Consider the following 20,405-nt stretch of genomic DNA (forward strand, 5'->3'; position numbering starts at 1 on the left):
ATTTCTCTTAATGTAAATTTTTGAAATGTTGTATATAAATTGTTTTATCTTTAATGAAATATGAATGGAAATATTTTATTTTAATTTGAATGAAATTAATTAGTAGCATTTTGATGATTGTTGAATTTTGAAAATTGAGAAATGATATTGAAATTGGTTGGGATGGTTGTGAAATTGATGAAGTTGTTGAGATAAATTTTTGAAAGTGTTTTTTACAGGAATTTAAAGAACTGTTTTCTCAAAATACAGACGACACTCTGCCAAAATTTTTATAAAATTTACGAAAAAATAAAATGGGATAAAAATTTTTACTAGTTTTAAATCTTCGAATAAATGATTTTAATACCTATTAGAAAATGCTCACCACTTATAAAAGTAAGAAAATTGTTTTAAAATCCCTTGTAGGGTACTTAATGAGTTATCGGTAGGTGAAGTTCGGTAGTTCATTAGGTATTCTACGGGATCATGTTATGCCTTACAGAGGGGTAAGGTATGACAAGCATACTCCAAACTATTACACTTTAGTATTCCCATGCATACTTAGATAGTCATAATATAATTTTGGCTTAAAATTTAAACCTTAACATACATAAAACTCTAAAGTGTAATGGTTTAGCATGTATACTCCCAAAAGAGTTAATATAAACATCATACTTAAAATATCACAAAACTCCAATCTTTTTATAATTATCAGCTTAGTACTATCCATTCACATTTTACATGTCCATCTACCCATCCATCATATATATAGAAGAGCCCTAAAACTATCTTTGATGACCTCTCTTCCAAGAACTCTTCTAACCTTACAAACCTACATTTGGGGGTTAGGGAAAAAGGGTAAGGTTAGACAAGCACAGTGAGCAAACTAACCAATATTAATTATACCATTCATTTCATAAATATGCAATGCATCACTCAAATGGTTCACATCACAAACATTTCACATACTAAAGAAGCACTAAATATCCTCTTTTTTCATACTTTCATATCTTCAAGACATTTAAATTGAACATCTTCTTATGGGAGGGCACATGGTAGCCTCCAATGGTGCAATCCTCATATGACAAGTGTGGTGCTAAGAGTGGAATCACTAGACACAATCTCAAGTTCTCGGTGATGATACAATGAAGATATTTTAGTTTTGGTAAGCCTAATTCATCTATTAATCTGTCTTGACCAATTTCTATCTCTGCTTTAGCCTTCTTCAACACATTTGGGTTATTGAGCAGATTTGAAATTGCCCATTCTAATGACACAGCTAGGGTTTTTGTCCCTGCCACCAACGTAATCTGCAAAAAATTGGATTAGAAATTCGAAATGTATATTCAGTTGAGAATTGGATCGCTTTTGTTTCAAAACTCATGTCAAAACATATGATTGTATCCATAAGGTAGCAGAAATTTTGTTTAGACTCAGTTTATCGGTGATACCCAGTATTTGTAATTGAGTCCATGATAGACAAGTTGTAAAAAGAAATAGTCCACTAACTAGAATCAAGCCTTTGATTATTTCATCAGTGTAGTATTGAGGCTGTGATTCTTGCAAAGAAATCAAGTGATTTATCATTGTATTCCTATCCTTGTCAATTCTATGCTCATCTATCAATTCTTACATGAAGCAATCAACCTTTGATCAAGCCTAACCAGTTTCTTTATAAATCCACCATAATCAATGTGACGCCCCTTACCCGTCTACTGTATAGCCGAGCAAGAAGTGCCACATTCGGTGCCGGAGCACCCTATCCTGTTTTATCATATCTATTATAAACTTTTAATGTCATTTAAAACATTTATTCTATGTGTAGATTTTTTTTTTTTTTTTATCTTATATCTGTGGAGACCCGGACAGAGCCTCCCCTGTTTTATTAGCATCTGGCAGGTTTCCACTAATCACCTGTTAACATGTCCATATTCATTTCACACATTTCCATATCATATTCTCTTGTATCATATCATTTACAATTATTTATGAGATCTAAAAATGAAGTATCATCTATTGCATTCATATAGAAATTCATAGACAATAAATTACAAATTTTCATTTCAATCTCAAAATTTAATTACAAGTCCAAAATGAAATACATCATGACTAGACATAATGAACCAAAATACTAATTTATACATGGGCCCTACCAAAATACAACTGTAGAGGTGACTAGTAAACACCGCAGATCTCGATCGACCTGCGGTGAGCACTACTATCGCTGCCATGCCACGAGACCGATCTCCGACTACGCGATAGAAAACTAAGGCGCTAAGCATAACGCTTAGTGGTGCATAATTTATAATAACAATAATTAAACAATTGAAATAATATTTGCAAATCATAATTTCTGGGTCTTTTACATTTTTTTATTACACTTTGGAAACAATTAAAATTATTGGGCTCTTTTCCGTTTACTTATTGTATATTCAGTATTAATTGATTATTATCAATGCCCAAGAAACCTATAACAAATTATAAAAGCTGGATACACAGGAGTATATGGGTTAGACAGCCATATGTCTACCCTGTATACATCTATCGGGCACGAGACCCGCTGTCAGGCTTATAAAGCCAGAAATAAAGTAGGCATAATGGCTAGTAAGTAGGCATATAGCCTGTAGAACAATCATACCAGACATATATTGTCAGTTCATGATTTTCTCAGAGGCGATCGCTATCTGTAGTCCCTAATTGGTATACCAATTTATCCAAACTAAATAAATAAGTCTAGGTATACTATGGGCAATTAAACATTTTTAATTAATTTAGCACTATTCACTGTTACTATTTTCTAATACTGTTCATTGGTACCATTAATTTCATATTAATAGGACATTAGTCCCAATTTACATATTCATATCATTTTTAATATTTAATTATCCTTATGAGTATTTTAATTATCATATATAGCATTTTTCCCATGAACATTTCTTTAGGTTCATGTTGATGTGTTATCTTTATCTAAGAATTTGACTAGGTTAAGAATTTGACCAAGTTATGGCATTTTTGCCAAAACTGGTCAAGAATACTAAAGGAACAGTATTTTGGATAATTTCTGGGTTGGCAGTTTTATTGACTCAAATTGTGCTAACAATTTGATTTGATCAAAAGCAAAACTGGGTCAAGTGGTCTTCATGAAAAGTGTAGCCCTATGTCTAAGCTTTTCATTGATGAAAGTTTAGGTCATTTGGACCATTATAGAGAGAGTTATGACCAAATGAACATTCATTTGGTCATTTTCTGGGTTAGCAGTTTTAGTGACCCAACTTGTGCTAACAATTTGAATTGGTTAAAGGCAAAACTGGGTCAAGTGGTCTTCATGAAAAGTGTAGCCCTATATCTAAGCTTTCCATTGATGAAATTTTAGATCATTTAGACCAGTATAGAGAGAGTTATGACCAAATGAACATGTACTATTCATTTAGTCATTTTCTAGGTTAGCAGTGTTTGGTCATCCGGGTTTGGGCAGAGAATTGGTCATGATTTTGACAGAATTTGGGCAGGGTTTCTTCTTGAAAAATGAAGGTTTCGATGTCCCAAAACACCTCCAATTGGCCTCATACCAATTAGGGCAACACAAAGGGAGATATGGCAATAAAAAGCTACCAGATTCAATAACAATACAACCTACAGAAAATTCACTCCCAATTTCAATCTCCTCCTTGTTCCAAACTCCAAATAAGCATATATGGCACGGCACTTTTATAAGCATCAATATCAACTCAACCAAGTCAATTTCAAGTATTTACATAAAGCCCCCACATCATATACATAAACCCTAATTCCAATCACCCAATTTACACAAACTCAACTCTTTTACACTTCTTATCATATCAACTATTCAAACATCCTTATGGAACCATTATTCATCATTTAAAAATAGCAAACCTGACAAGATTCATGGCTGCCAAAATTAGGGTTCTTCAATTTCTTTTTATTTGTTTTCATTTTCATGGAATACTCACTCATCTCATCATTCTTACAAGATTTAAAGAAGAGAGGGAGTGGTATTTTTGCACTTATCTTGTGACCCAACTTGCAAACTTTAATTTCTCTTCTTCAAATGGGTATCTAAAGCTTCCTTATGGAGTGGGGAGAATTATTTGTGAAGAGAGCTATGGGTTTTGATAGGTAAATGAAGAGGAAATCAAGCTTTAAGCTTGATAACAATAGTGGGGAGGGAGAGACCAAGGGAGACGGCAAGGAGAGAGAGAAGAGAAAAATGAAGAAGACTTGTGGTTGGTGAATTTTTGTCTCTTGTGTCTTATATATATATATTCTATAATTATTGTACTTTAATTTTTTTTTTAAATGCCATAAGTCTATTTCCTTTCTTTTCTTTTCTTTCCTTTTCTTTTCTTCTTCTTTCTCTTCTCATTTTCCAAATTCAAATTCATAAATTTAATTTATGTTAATTATTTTATTTCCTAATTTTAATTTGACATTTAGGTCAAAATTCACCTCTAGGGGTGAAATGACCAAAATGTCATTTATGGTGCTCATCGGGTTATTTTTATTATTTATACCAATTAATAAATTCTCTAAATTTTATTTTATTTCTCAAAATTTTTCCTATATTTTTTAAATATTTATTTCATTAATTTATGCCTCCTCACTATAGTTTAAGTGTAGTTCCAGACATCCTGACTGTCCGAACAGACATTAGTCGTCGGAACAGTAAAATGTACGGACTACCTACGGTGAGGGCATTACAATCAACCACTTCAAAATTGGAATCAAATCTCCCAAATGGGTTATCTCAGTACACTCCATAAACTCTTCTAAGATCTCCCTGAACTTTCTTGTCTCTTTTATAGCCGATGCATTCACATCTTCACCATAGTACCTCTTCCCTGCAACCATTCTCATTATTATGTTAGTGGTCAGATTGAAAAAGATAGATCTTAGCTCTACCTTAGCAAAGCCCCGACATGAAACTCTATGAAGCCAGTGAAGTAATGTACTGACTTCATCTCTTCGAATGCTTCAAAATTGGTTGAGAAGATTAGATGATAGGATTTCAACAGTGCTTATGCGATGGAGATTACGCCAATGGTCGCCGTTGTCACACCCTACCCCTTTGTAAGGCATAACATGATCCCATAGTATACCTAATGAATTACCAACTCCGTCTACTGATAATCCATTAAATACACTACAAGGGATTTTAAAAACTTTTCTTACCTCTTTTACAGTGGTGGCACTATTTACAGGTGTTAAAAACCTTTTTGAACTGAAGTGATAGAACTAACACATTTGAATTGTTTGGAGTTTCTGTAAAAATTTTGGCAGAGTGCCATCTGTATTTTGGATAAAATAGTTCTTCAGAAAACCTGTAAAAAGCACTTCAATAGATTTCCAAATCTCAACTCTAACATTTTTCTCAACACAACACATTTCTCAACTCAAATCCACAGTGATTTTTCAAGGACTGAGATAAAAGAAATATAATACAATTTTTACAAGCTAAAATAACTCATAATTATTTTACAGCTTCAATGTACAATTTTTATTTACAACTGCTCAAAACCAACAACAATATGTACATACAGTGAACATACATTACATTACAAAATACAAAATATTGGTATACTCATTATACCCGGTAGTCTCTCATTGGAGGTACTAGCTAGTCTCACGCCTCTGTCTGTCACCTACCTGCGACAAGAATAAAGCTATCGCTGAGACAATGTCTCAGTGGTGCACAACATTAACCAAATACAATTTAAATCACAATTCATAATTCATATAAATAGTGGATACTCAAAACCATAGTTAATTTCAAGACAGTAATTATCAACAAGAATTTAAACTCCATTTCTCAATATCACAATAAATTTCAATAAGTCAGATCGTGGTTGAATTCGAAAGACAGTATATGTCAATAAGAGTTTAAATTCATTTCACAATCTCACAATACATATCAATAAATCACACACAGCTTTAATCATGTTTCCAAGTTCAATTCATCCCAAAAGCCGATGGCTAGTGAGGTATTCAATTCATCCCAAAAGTTAATGACTAATGAGGAATAACATGGCTAGCTAGCAAAAATATGAGTACTCATTCTATTCATCCTCAACAGGCACACACCTCAACACTTCAGCCAGAGAGGGAATTCAATTCATCCCACTAGACAAGCTAGCGAGGAATACAATCAATGCACATGATAGCTGTGGTTTCAAACCAATTACAGTGCTTTTCAATCAATAAGTATCCATCAAATATCATTCAAACCATTTTTCACAATTTCACAACTTAAAACAATAATATGCAAATAGTCATAATTTATTTCAATTGAAAATAATTCAAAAGAAATAGGTTGTTGTGCACAAACACAATTTAAATCAATAACATACAATTAATCATATGAAATCTTATTCAGAGTAAAATCAGTTGAAAACTAGTTGTGCACAAACCTCTGATAACTGTCTCCGGTCCGACTCAGTGATTTCCTTCCCTTTTCCCGAAGTCTTTGGTAAATCGAGAAACACAATTTGAAGTGTTTCAAGACTAAATTAAACTCTCTAACGATAATGTTCGATAAGTAATTATCTTAAGACTATTATTTGCTCAATCACCTAATATCCCGACACTAGATGCGTTTTAGGTAATTTAGGTTTTTGTGTCCTTAATATGTCACATTCGATAGGGTTTTAGGGTTGGTATGTTTTACCAAACTCATTTCCTTGTTTAGTGCATTTTAATGCAACTTGTCGATTCCGGATACTAGTTTGACCTAGCCAGCGACCTAGTTCCCTCGGTTTTCGAGTTTCGGTCAAAACTACAAACTTGTAGATCTATGTCTTATGGAACGCGGGGCAAAATTTTAGGTCAATCCGAGTTAAGTAGACCAAGTTATGGTCATTATACTATTGCTGGTCAAATGGCATCAAATTAGGTCAATTTTAGGTCAATTTGGTCAACTTTGGTTCGGCCAGTTTTTGGATCCGAACTTGTGCAAGCTTTTTGACTTGCTTCTGGTCATTTCTGGGCTTTGGTGTCTTCATAAGACTTGTAGGTATGGGTCTTAATTATTCATGGTTAAAATTTCAGGTCAATTGGACCTGTTTTGAGTGAGTTATGGCCTAAACACTAACTGCTACCCAATTGGTCAGTTTTCAGGTTTCAATTGCACCTAATCCGAATTGGTCATTTTTCATATCACCTTGCAAGCAGAATTTTGGTATGCTTTCTCAATGAAAGTTGGCACATTTTGTGCCTAGTTTTACCTCCAATTGGTCTCATACCAATTGAGGTTACACATTTAAAGTTATAGGCTAAAATGCATACTGCCTTTAACTATCTTACTTAAACATACATCAATTACACACTTACATTACTATATGTCCACTTCCCTTACCAATTATGTTTTGGTTCATTACCAAAACCATATTCCACTTTACATTAACATCACTTTGGGCAGATTACAAACATCCTTAATACACCAATTAAAACTCACATTTACAAAGTCTAAGTACAATCACATATACACCTAAACCTTACTAGTTCTTACATACACTTTACACAATCAATCTATATACATATCCATCAACCTTAATGTCAATATTTCTGCCAACACCTTCATGAACACATACATTTATCCAAGACTCTCAAGGCTGCCGAAAATGTTCCTCAATACCAAAGTATCATACAATTCATCAATTTCCATCCCAAGTGCAAAATTCACCATATACATATGGAATAATTTACTAGGATATTAAATCACCATAACCAACATCATTTCTCATCAAATATATACACAATTATTTCATCAAATACATAGCTCCATGGCTGTCCAAAATGGACATCTCAATAGCTTGTCAAACTTTAAATTTTTCTTCACAAAACCAACACCCATAACATGAACACAAAGTTTAACAAAGCAATCTTCAAAAATACAAACTTACCTTATGGTTGGAACTTGCCAAACCTTGATTAAACCTCTTGATTTTGGTATCAAGCTCTTCCTTATGATGTGTAGACAAACTTTAATGAAGAAATCTAAGTGATTAGAAGTGAAGTGAGGGGTTAGATGGAGCTTGCATGAAAACGCCCGTGGAGGTTTGCTTCTTCTTCAATTCGGCTAGGTTAAAGGAGTGAAGAAGATGAACATTTCAGCTGCTATAGTGGACTTACATCAGCCTATTTTATGTTTAGTTTAATCCCAAGTGGTCCACTCACCAAATTTAAATCATATTATATGTTAATTGTTCATTTATCCCACATTACCCCATAATTTTAGCTATTTACTTTAGGTACCACCAAATTAATTTTTCATTTTATTTTCTAAGTGTAATATCATTTATTTTTAATGGACATTTAGGTCAAAAGATAATTCGGGGTGTCAAATGACCATAATGCCCCTGTTTGGGTTACATTCCCGATTTTTCGGTAACACCGGGTTTTGTCTGTTTTTCGATTTCTCACTTTTCCTTGTACTAATAATTTAATTTTTCTTTGATACTTCTAATGATATTCCTACTTCAATTGATGTCTCTTAAAGTCTTAAAATATTTTCCGTGGTTCCCGCATCCGTAGCTAGTCAACGGTCCACGCCGTGACTTCCTGAAGGCCACCCATTGCTATGGTTCTCGGCTCGCTTAACTTGGTTACATTTCTTTGCTATTATTTTTCCTTTGTTTTTCTTGCATTTTCTTTTCTTGTATTTCATTATTTTATGTCTCCTCACTCATATTGAAGTGTGGTTCTAGGCATTCTAGCTGTTCGGGCAATACTGGTCACCGAAGCAGTAACGCATCACCGAACTTTGGGGTGTTACAATTCTCCCCCTTAAATAAATTTCGTCTCAAATTTTACTCGCATTAGTCTCTGAACAGTGTGGGTGCTGTCTCCTCATATCCTCTTCATGTTCCCAAGTAGCTTCCTAGCCGAATGATGGTTCCACAAAGACTTTAACCAGTGTATCTGTTTGTTCCTCACCGCTTCACCTCATAAGCCAGAATTTTTATTGGTTCTTCCTCATATGAGAGGTCTAGTTTTATCTCAATCTCTTCAACTGATAGTACATGAGATGGGTCAGATCTGTACCTCCTTAACATGGACACATGGAAGACACTGTGTATCCTTGCTAGCTCTGGAGGTAATGCCAACCGATATGCCAAAGGACCCACTCTCTCCAGAACCTCATATGGTCCGATGAAACGAGGACTCAGTTTCCCCTTTCTGCCAAATCTCATAATCCTCTTCCAAGGAGAAACTTTGAGGAATACCTTATCACCCACTGCATATTCAATATCTCTTCTCTTTAGATCAACATAGGACTTCTGACAGTCTGATGCAGCCTTGAGTCTATCTCTAATCAATCTGATCTTTTCCTCTGTCTGCTGAACAATTTCTGGCCCAATCATCTTCCTTTCACCTACTTCATCCCAACATAAGGGAGTTCTGCACTTTCTACCATACAAAGCTTCATATGGAGGCATCCCAATGCTTGATTGGTAGCTGTTGTTATAAGCAAACTCAATCAAAGGCAAGTGTGTATCCCAACTACCTTCAAATTCAATTACACAAGCCCGTAGCATATCCTCCAATATCTGAATAACCCTCTCAGACTGGCCATCTGTCTGTGGGTGGAATGCTGTGCTGAAGTTCAATCTAGTTCCTAGGGCTCTCTAAAGACTACCCCAGAATCTAGAAGTGAACCTAGGATCTTTGTCAGACACAATTGATACTGGCACTCCATGCAATTTTACAATCTCATATATGTACAATCTGGCCAATCTTTCCGTGCTATAGTCCATCCGAATCGCAAAAAGTGAGCGACTTGGTCAACTCACAACTATAACCCATCGCATCATGACTACTCGTGTCCTTGGAAGTCCTGTAACAAAATCCATAGTTATCCGCTCCCATTTCCACTGCATCGACAAAGGATGTAACAAACCAAACCGAACTTGATATTCTCGCTTTACTTGTCGATGCCGCTAGGCATTTGAAACAAACTCGTATATCTCTCTTCATACCCATCCACCAAGAATGCTCTTTCAAATTCTCTCAGACATTTTAGTTCCACCAGGTGCATAGCAAAAGGAGACTCGGTGCTTCCTTCATAATGATCTGTCTCAATTCCACATCACTAGGAACGCACATTCTCGCTCGATGTAGCAATAAACCATCATCTCTCACAGAGAATTCAGGTTTCTTGCCCTGCTGGACTTCTTTTAGTAGCTTCTGATACTTTTCATCACTCTGAGCAGCCATTCTAATCTGATCAATCAATACTGGCTGTGCATGCCATGCAACTACTGTCTGTCCCTCATCATCAATCTCTAAACTGGCATGCTGCGCTTTCAATTCACATACCATGGACAAAGGAGAAACTCGAGACTTGCCATAGTCTTGCGACTTAAGGCGTCGACCACCACATTTGCTTTCCTGGTGATAGTCTATTAAGCAATCATAATCTTTGATGAGTTCTAACCATCTCCTCTGCCTAAAATTTAATTACTTCTGGGTGCCTAAGTACTTCAAGCTCTTGTGATCTATGTAAATGTAGCATTTCTCCCCATACAAATAGTGTCTCTAGATCTTCAGAGCAAAAACAATAGCTGCTAGCTCCAGATCATGTGTTGGGCAGTTCCTCTCATGCGGTTTCAGCTGGCGTGATGCATAAGCAATTACATTCCGATCTTGCATCAAGACACATTTAACCCATTGTGAGAAGCATCACTATAAGTCAGATATTCTTTACCCGAGTAGGTAAAGTGAGGACTGAGCTTCACCAAACACCTCTTCAACTCATCAAAACTTTGCTGGCATTTATCAGTCCACTAAATTTCACATCTTTCCGAAGCAGTTTGGTCAGTGGAGAAGATAACATAGAAAATCCCTTCACAAACCGACGGTAATATCTAGCTAAACCCAGAAAACTGCGAATTTCTGTGATGTTCCTGGGCGACTTCCAATTAAGGATAGCTTCTACCTTGCTGGAATCTACCTTGATCCCTTCAGCTGACACAACATGTCCCAAAAAGGAGATTTCTTTCACCAAAATTCACATTTCGACAACTTGGCGTATAGTCGTTTCTCCCTTAAAGTCTGCAAGATAATCCGCAGATGTCCGCATGCTCCTCTGCATTCCTTGAATATATCAAAATGTCATCAATAAACACCACCACAAATTGATCAAGATATGGTCCAAGATAGTGTTCATCGATCCATAAAAGCGATTGGAGCATTTGTTAACCCGAATGGCATTACTAGAAACTCATTGTGGCCATAGCGAGTTACGGCGCTTTTGGAATACTCGCTCTTGCACCTTCAATCGATAATAACCGGATCGCAAATCAATTTTGGAGAATACAACTGCACCCTTCAATCGATCAAATGATCATCAATGCGAGGCAATGGATATCTCGTTTTATTGTCACCTTATTCAATCGCTTTAGTCAATACATAAGCGGAGAGTACCATCCTTCTTCTTAACAAACAACACCGTGCTCCCCAAGGTAACACACTAGGCGGATGAAGCCCTTTTCAAGTAGTTCTTGCAATTGTATCTTCAACTCCTTTAACTCTGCTGTTGCCATTCTGTATGGCGTGATGGAGATTGTATACACAAAAGTCATAACATTAATTTAAAACTGCACTTCTCTTTCCGAGGTAATCCGGCAATTCATCGAAACACATCCGAAAGTCATATCTGTAGGGATGTCCTTCAATGCCGGACTCCCCACTTGAGTGTCTACCACATGTGCCAAGTAGGCTTCACACCCTTCTCGATCATTTTTCTCGGCTAGTGCAATGAAATGATGTTTGATGGCAATAACCGCTTTCCCCATGTATTACCACATCTTTGTCTTGAGAAAGGCCAAAAGTGACTCTTCACCTACAATAATCACGGCATGATGCCTAGCTAACCAATCCATGCCCAAGATGATATCATAATCTCTGAAGGGCATTTCAATGAGATCGGACAGAAAAGTGTGTCCTTGGATCACCAAAGGACAATCTCTATACATTCTATTAACCCTGACCTCCTGTCCTAGTGGACTTGTTACTAGCACCTCAAAGTCCATTTTTGTACATGGAACAGCAATGCAATCAATAATGCTAGCACTCACATAAGAATGGGTAGAGCCTGGATCAAATAACACAAACACATTCGATTAAAAGTTGAGAAGGTACCACCACAACATCGGATGTCTCGGCCTCTTCCTCTCTGTCTCATTGCATACATTCGATTGGAGCCTGCCTTGCTCAGATTGTTTCATCGTGCCTTGGCTGCCTTGGGTTACCTCTACCCCGCTCTACCTCGCTAGGTGGTTGTGAACTTCTAGTGACAGGCTCGAATCGACCCTTCAGAGTAGTAGGAGGTGGTCCAACTCTGCGACTCTGGTGCAATCCTTGGTAAAGTGTCCTGTGCCTCCACAGCTATAACAGCTCCAATAGCCTTGTAGCAGATCCCACCATGATTTCTTCCACATGTTTCACATTGGCGGGAGGGTAGGAACCTCCGGTACTCGGTGACCAGATAGGGAAGGCTTCTGTCCTGAAAATCTTCCCCTACTGCATTTCTTGCCACCTGCCATGTCCCCATAGTTCTTCCTCTTTCCAGAGGACCACCGAACTCGATTCTATAGATTTTCCTCTTTCTTTGTCTTCTCTCGATTTCTTTTTCTCAGAGCGACTTGCACTCAATTCTTTCTAACTCTAGAGCTTGAGAAATAAGTTCGAGAGAAGTTAGTGTGTTTGAATCCGACTACTTGTAATCCTGACATCGGGCTTCAAGCCGCCAAACCTCTTGCATCTCTCCTCGGTAGAAAGTAAACTTCTTGCATAATGGCTCAGACGGAAAATTCTCTTTCATACTTAGCCACCGATCTGTTCCTGTTTCGCACTTAGGAATTCTTGTAACTTCGGTCTACATAAGCATCGGGACATATTTCGTCTCAATTCCTTGAGAAAGTCATTCCAGTCGCACCGCAGTTCTACTGCATCGTGGGGAATGGTTTTCCACCAATCATAAGCATCCTCCTGTAACAAAGACACCGAGTATTCAAATCGAGCTCCTCTGCAATGCGGTTTCTTAAATACCCTATCCATCCTCTCTAACCATCGTTTGTTGACTTCTAGAGGATCTCTGTCCCTTTGAACTCAGAGCCCCATATTTCATCAATTTATCATATTGCACAGTAGGAGATCGTGGTTGTACCACCGGTGTGCATTGGGACTTGAGTGGGCACATTACCGACCATTTGTTGGAACATTGCGACCATCTCTTGAGTGAATCGAGCAGAAGCTGCAGATCGCAGGGTGGTGCGGTGAACCACCGACATTGTGTAGGCACAGGGCATCCCCTTGCACCTCACTCAATAGATTGATCGACTGAACGATCACCCTCTTCCATAGTCAATGTGAGGACTTTAGATCTCCTGAACAAATAACACAAGGAGATTTCCTCCCGTTAGTGCATATTTATAATGTAATGTACTGTATGTATCAAACAATGATATTGAGCAGTTGTACTATGAAGAAAGAATATTCAATTAACAGGTGAAAACAGAATTTAAAAACTTTTTCTCTGATACCACCAAAACATGTCACACCCTACCCCTCTGTAAGGCATAACATGATCCTGTAGTATACCTAATGAATTACCAACTCCGTCTACTGATAATCCATTAAATACACTACAAGGGATTTTAAAAACTTTTCTTACTTCTTTTACAGTGGTGAGCACTATTTACAGGTGTTAAAAACCTTTTTGAACTGAAGTGATAGAACTAACACATTTGAATTATTTGGAGTTTCTGTAAAAATTTTGGCAGAGTGCCATCTGTATTTTGGATAAAACAGTTCTTCAGAAAACCTGTAAAAAGCACTTCAATAGATTTCCAAATCTCAACTCCAACATTTTTCTCAACACAACACATTTCTCAACTCAAATCCACAGTGATTTTTCAAAGACTGAGATAAAAGAAATATAATACAATTTTTACAAGCCAAAATAACTCATAATTATTTCTGACTTCAATGTACAATTTTATTTACAATCGCTCAAAACCAACAACAATATGTACATACAGTGAACATACATTACATTACAAAATACAAAATATTGGTATACTCATTATACCCGGTAGTCTCTCGCTGGAGGTACTAGCAGCCTAGTCTGCTGCACTGTCTGTCTGTCTACCTGTGACAGCAATAAAAAGCTATCGCTGAGACAATGTCTCAGTGGTGCACAACATTAACCAAATACAATTTAAATCACAATTCATAATTCATATAAATAGTGGATACTCAAAACTATAGTTAATTTCAAGACAGTAATTGTTAACAAGAATTTAAACTCCATTTCTCAATATCACAATAAATTTCAATAAGTCAGATCGTGGTTGAATTCAAAAGACAGTATATGTCAATAAGAGTTTAAATTCATTTCACAATCTCACAATACATATCAATAAATCACACACAGCTTTAATCATGTTTCCAAGTTCAATTCATCCCAAAAGCCGATGGCTAATGAGGTATTCAATTCATCCCAAAAGTCAATGACTAATGAGGAATAACATGGCTAGCTAGCAAAAATATGAGTACTCATTCTATTCGTCCTCAACAGGCACACACCTCAACACTTCAGCCAGAGAGGGAATTCAATTCATCCCACTAGACAAGCTAGTGAGGAATACAATCAATGCACATGATAGCTGTGGTTTCAAACCAATTACAGTGCTTTTCAATCAATAAGTATCCATCAAACATCATTCAAACCATTTTTCACAATTTCACAACTTAAAACAATAATATGCAAATAGTCATAATTTATTTCAATTGAAAATAATTCAAAAGAAATAGGTTGTTGTGCACAAACACAATTTAAATCAATAACATACAATTAATCATATGAAATCTTATTCATTGTAAAATCAGTTGAAAACTAGTTGTGCATAAACCTCGATAATCGTCTTGGTCCGACTCGTGATTTCCTTCCCTTTTCCTGAGTCTTTGGTAACTGAGAAACACAATTTGAAGTGTTTCAGTACTAAATTAAACTGTCTCTAACGATAATGTTCGATAAGTAATTCTCTGAAGACTATTATTTGCTCAATCACCTAATATACCGACCCTCGATGCGTTTTAGGTAATTTAGGTTTTTGTGTCCTTAATATGTCACATTCGATAGGGTTTTAGGGTTGGTACGTTTTACCAAACTCATTTCCTTGTTTAGTGCATTTTAATGCAACTTGTCGATTCCGGATACTAGTTTGACCTAGCCGGACGACCTAGTTCCCTCGGTTTTCGGGTTTTGGTCAAAACTACAAACTTGTAGATCTATGTCTTATGGAACGCGGGGCAAAATTTTAGGTCAATCCGAGTTAAGTAGACCAAGTTATGGTCATTATACTATTGCTGGTCAAATGGCATCAAATTAGGTCAATTTTAGGTCAATTTGGTCAACTTTGGTTCGGCCAGTTTTTGGACCCGAACTTGTGCAAGCTTTTTGACTTGCTTCTGGTCATTTCTGGGCTTTGGTGTCTTCATAAGACTTGTAGGTATGGGTCTTAACTATTCATGGTTAAAATTTCAGGTCAATTGGACCTGTTTTGAGTGAGTTATGGCCTAACACTAACTGCTGCCCAATTGGTCAGTTTTCAGGTTTCAATTGCACCTAATCCGAATTGGTCATTTTTCATATCACCTTGCAAGCAGAATTTTGGTATGCTTTCTCAATGAAAGTTGGCACATTTTGTGCCTAGTTTTACCTCCAATTGGTCTCATACCAATTGAGGTTACACATTTAAAGTTATAGGCTAAAATGCATACTGCCCTTAACTATCTTACTTAAACATACATCAATTACACACTTACATTACTATATGTCCACTTCCCTTACCAATTCTGTTTTGGTTCATTACCAAAACCATATTCCACTTTACATTAACATCACTTTGGGCAAATTACAAACATCCTTAATACACCAATTAAAACTCACATTTACAAAGTCTAAGTACAATCACATATACACCTAAACCTTACTAGTTCTTACATACACTTTACACAATCAATCTATATACATATCCATCAACCTTAATGTCAATATTTCTGCCAACACCTTCATGAACACATACATTTATCCAAGACTCTCAAGGCTACCGAAAATGTTCCTCAATACCAAAGTATCATACAATTCATCAATTTCCATCCCAAGTGCAAAATTCACCATATACATATGGAATAATTTACTAGGATATTAAATCACCATAACCAACATCATTTCTCATCAAATATATACACAATTATTTCATCAAATACATAGCTCCATGGCTGTCCAAAATGGACATCTCAATAGCTTGTCAAACTTGAAATTTTTCTTCACAAAACCAACACCCATAACATGAACACAAAGTTTAACAAAGCAATCTTCAAAAATACAAACTTACCTTATGGTTGGAACTTGCCAAACCTTGATTAAACCTCTTGATTTTGGTATCAAGCTCTTCCTTATGATGTGTAGACAAACTTTAATGAAGAAATCTAAGTGATTAGAAGTGAAGTGAGGGGTTAGATGGAGCTTGCATGAAAACGCCCATGGAGGTTTGCTTCTTCTTCAATTCGGCTAGGTTAAAGGAGTGAAGAAGATGAACATTTCAGCTGCTATAGTGGACTTACATCAGCCTATTTTATGTTTAGTTTAATCCAAAGTGGTCCACTCACCAAATTTAAATCATATTATATGTTAATTGTTCATTTATCCCACATTAACCCATAATTTTAGCTATTTACTTTAGGTACCACCAAATTAATTTTTCATTTTATTTTCTAAGTGTAATATCATTTATTTTTAATGGACATTTAGGTCAAAAGATAATTCGGGGTGTCAAATGATCATAATGCCCCTGTTCGGGTTACATTCCCGATTTTTCGGTAACACCGGGTTTTGTCTGTTTTTCGATTTCTCACTTTTCCTTGTACTAATAATTTAATTTTTCTTTGATATTTCTAATGATATTCCTACTTCAATTGATGTCTCTTAAAGTCTTAAAAATATTTTCTAGGGTTCCCCGCAGTCCAGGGCTAGTCAACGGTCCACGCCGTGACTTCCCGGTGCGGTCACCCATCGCTATAGTTCTCGGCTCGCTTAACTTGGTTACATTTCTTTGCTATTATTTTTCCTTTGTTTTTCTTGTATTTTCTTTTCTTGTATTTCATTATTTTATGTCTCCTCACTCATATTGAAGTGTGGTTCTAGGCATCCTAGCTGTCCGGACAACACTGGTCACCGGAGCAGCATAACGCACTACCGAACTTTGGGGTGTTACAGCCGTAGCTTGCAATGCCGAGGGTGGTGTTGTTGCAGTTTACGTACCTACCCATGGAGAAATCGGGGCGGTTGGCAAAAATAACATCATTCTTGGTGAAACATTCTTAAACGGCCGATGGTGATGAGACAACAAGCACAGGGAGAGAGCCGAAGCGGAGTAAGATGATGGGGCCATACTTTTAGGAGAGATGGTGAAGAGTTTGATGCATAGGTTGTTTTAAGAGATGGAGATGGCCTATGATAGGAAGAGAAGGTGGGCTTGGTGGAAAGTTTTTGCGCTGTTTTCTTGTTTGTAGTAACAACTTCATAGCCACAATCAGAAAGAAAGTGCACATAATAATGTAGAGGATTGTTTCTTCCATTATTACAGAGAATCGAGTGTGATTTTTGATATGCTCTAATCTTAAGATTTTGATTTGCTTTAATCTTAAAGCATGTATTTATATCGTGAGTGCAAGGGAGTAGTAATTAATTAATTAATAGATAAATTATTATTTTTGTGAAAAAAATGCAATTTAATTTGTAGATATTGTCATTATTAACACTTTCATTCATCTACCTTAAAGAGTAGATTAAAACATTTCTAATATTTGATTGCACCTGCAAATTGATCCACATGTCCATATTTTTATGTTTTTACCATTAATAAAAAGTAAAAATACCTTAACATCCCACCTATCCCCATCCTCCTCGCCCTTCGTGGTTATCTCTTGAAATCTCAAACCCCTTAAAAAAGAAAAATGCTTTATGAAGCCGCAACGCCTCCCTCCAAGCCACCTTACTTAGTAGCTTACCCCCTTCCCTGTCTCAAAACCACCCCATCCTCCTCCTCCTCCTCCTCCTCTCCCCTTGTGTCAAACTTGATCACCAATTCCCTTTCAAGTTTTCTCAATAACCTGGAAACCTTACATTTGACTGGTAAAATAGCTCTCTCAATAGAGGCTTCAATGGTAAAACTAAAGAAAAATCATGAGATTATGATATGTTTCGTTGAAGATTAAAAAATAGAAGTTAAATATTACACTTCTAAGTTTTAACTTTTAAAGAAAGTAATTATTAATTTAGTCCCCCAAAGTTAAATTTAACCCTTTAAGCGGATAAAAATATTAATGAGATGAAAAGTTAACCTAGTTTTTTTAGTATCCAAATAAGATTAATAAGAGGTTAAAAATTACAAGAGTAATAACAACCTATTCTTAAGCACTGAACGCCTCCTAAGTAAAAAAAAGAAATTAAAGGGGAATTAGAAGAGAAAGAAGAAATGCTAACCTTTGAACAACATGGGCTCAACCCTAGACTAATTTGAGGTTTAGATAAGAAGGAAATTAATATTATGAAGCCAACCCTAATCCAACGAGTCAATATTCCCCTAATACTTATGAATTTCTCTTTATAATAAGATTTTTCTCTGTTGGGGTTATCAATTTGCTTAAAAACCTATTAGATTTTTTTTTTCTTTTTTGGTGGTGGGTTATTTGTTGGGAACTTATAAGTTTATGTTTATAAGAAGGGAAAGATGTAGTTATTAGAGCAAAGATAAGCTCAGGAAAGACTTGGCTTATCTGCTTATTTTGCTTCAAATGTAGTTTGGAATTTCTGGTTCCAAGGAAAAGCTTTTCCTATCTGCTTTTTTCTTCAACTTGCTCCGTCCCTCACTTAGCTTTTTTCTTCAATTTTTGGTCTTATGTTTTGTTTTTGATTGTTGATTTTTGTTTTACTATATGTAATACAACATATGATGGGGCTTCTTTTGATTGTTGCTTTCCTAAAATTTATTGCAATAATGGTTATATTCATAAATTTATTGGCAGTTGTTGTTATGTTTTAAGAGAGAGAGAGAGAGAGAGAGAGAGAGAGAGAGAGAGAATTTACTCTCATTTGACTTGATTGGCAAAATATACAGAGAAAAATGGACAAGGGACCAATGTGTAGATAAAAACAAACTTTAAAGATATTTTGATCTTTTTCTTTTTTTAAATAATGAGAAGAAAGCATTAATAATAATAAAATTTAGCCACTAAACAAATTGATTTTCTGTGTATCATGCGACTTATTTATTATTTTATTTTAATAATATAATTAATATGTATTTTTATATTTTATATTTTCATAATTATGTCATAAAATTTTGTTAATAATAAAATTTTAAATCATTTATAATTTTATTTCAAGTTGATTATAACAAAATAGACTAATCACTATCTGTTTTCGGCTTTATCTATAGGATTTACATTTGCCTATTCTTATTGTTACTATTTGTTATCCAATTGTTGTACTTTTCTGCATTTAAACTCAACAGATCAACGAATACTTAAAAAATAGCATTTCACAATACTTTGCATAAATAAATAAGTTAATTAATAAATTATTTTTTTTACTAACTTTTAAATAAGTTGATATATTCATGTATTAATAAAACAAAAGAAAAAGTAAAAAAAAAAAAAACATATGTTACGTTAAGATTTAAAAATATATATATAAATAATTTTTATTGAATATAATATAATTAAAAAAATATTGATTTTTAGAAAAATACAGTGTGATGAAAAGAGTTTTATGATGTTTGAAATTGTAAACATAAGAATTTTAAAATTCTTAAAAGTTGTAGTAAAAATAATTTTGAATATTATGAACTAAGATTTTGTTAGTTGAAATTTGAGAAGATTTAAATTAAAAGTTGACATTTAATATGATAAATTGATTTTTGTATAAAAAATATAAAAATTAAGATAAACAAGAGATTATGACATAGGTTATTTTTTTTTTAAATACTTTTATTAAATTAGGTAGCACAATACTCTTACTCTTATACTTTTAAAGTTACATCACAATTTTTCCTGTGTTGACAAAAACTGTGAGAACTTAATTAACACCTTTAAATCAGTCTTTGATCACTTGCATTAAATAAGTTTGTCTCTTTTGAGAAGCAAAATCTTAGCTAAATGTTCACTCTATACATATGACTGCACTCAGTGGCAAAGCCATGTTGTGAGGAAGGAGCCAATTGCCTCCTCAATTTTGGCCGAATTCAAAAATTAACATATCTTAACTAATTAAAGTTTGTTTTCCCTCCTTTGAATAAATTTTGATTCCTCAGTTTTATTTTGTATAAAAATTTAAAAGGTCA

General features: G+C 35.2%; 1 pseudogene; it reads right to left on the reverse strand.

Moving 5' to 3' along the window:
* Nucleotides 1-983: 983 nt before the first annotated feature.
* LOC110638867 (cytochrome P450 81E8-like) lies at nucleotides 984-17,640 on the reverse strand (annotated as a pseudogene).
* Nucleotides 17,641-20,405: the final 2,765 nt, after the last annotated feature.

This window comes from Hevea brasiliensis, unplaced genomic scaffold (assembly GCF_030052815.1).
Source record: "Hevea brasiliensis isolate MT/VB/25A 57/8 unplaced genomic scaffold, ASM3005281v1 Scaf458, whole genome shotgun sequence".
NCBI lineage: Eukaryota > Viridiplantae > Streptophyta > Magnoliopsida > Malpighiales > Euphorbiaceae > Hevea > Hevea brasiliensis.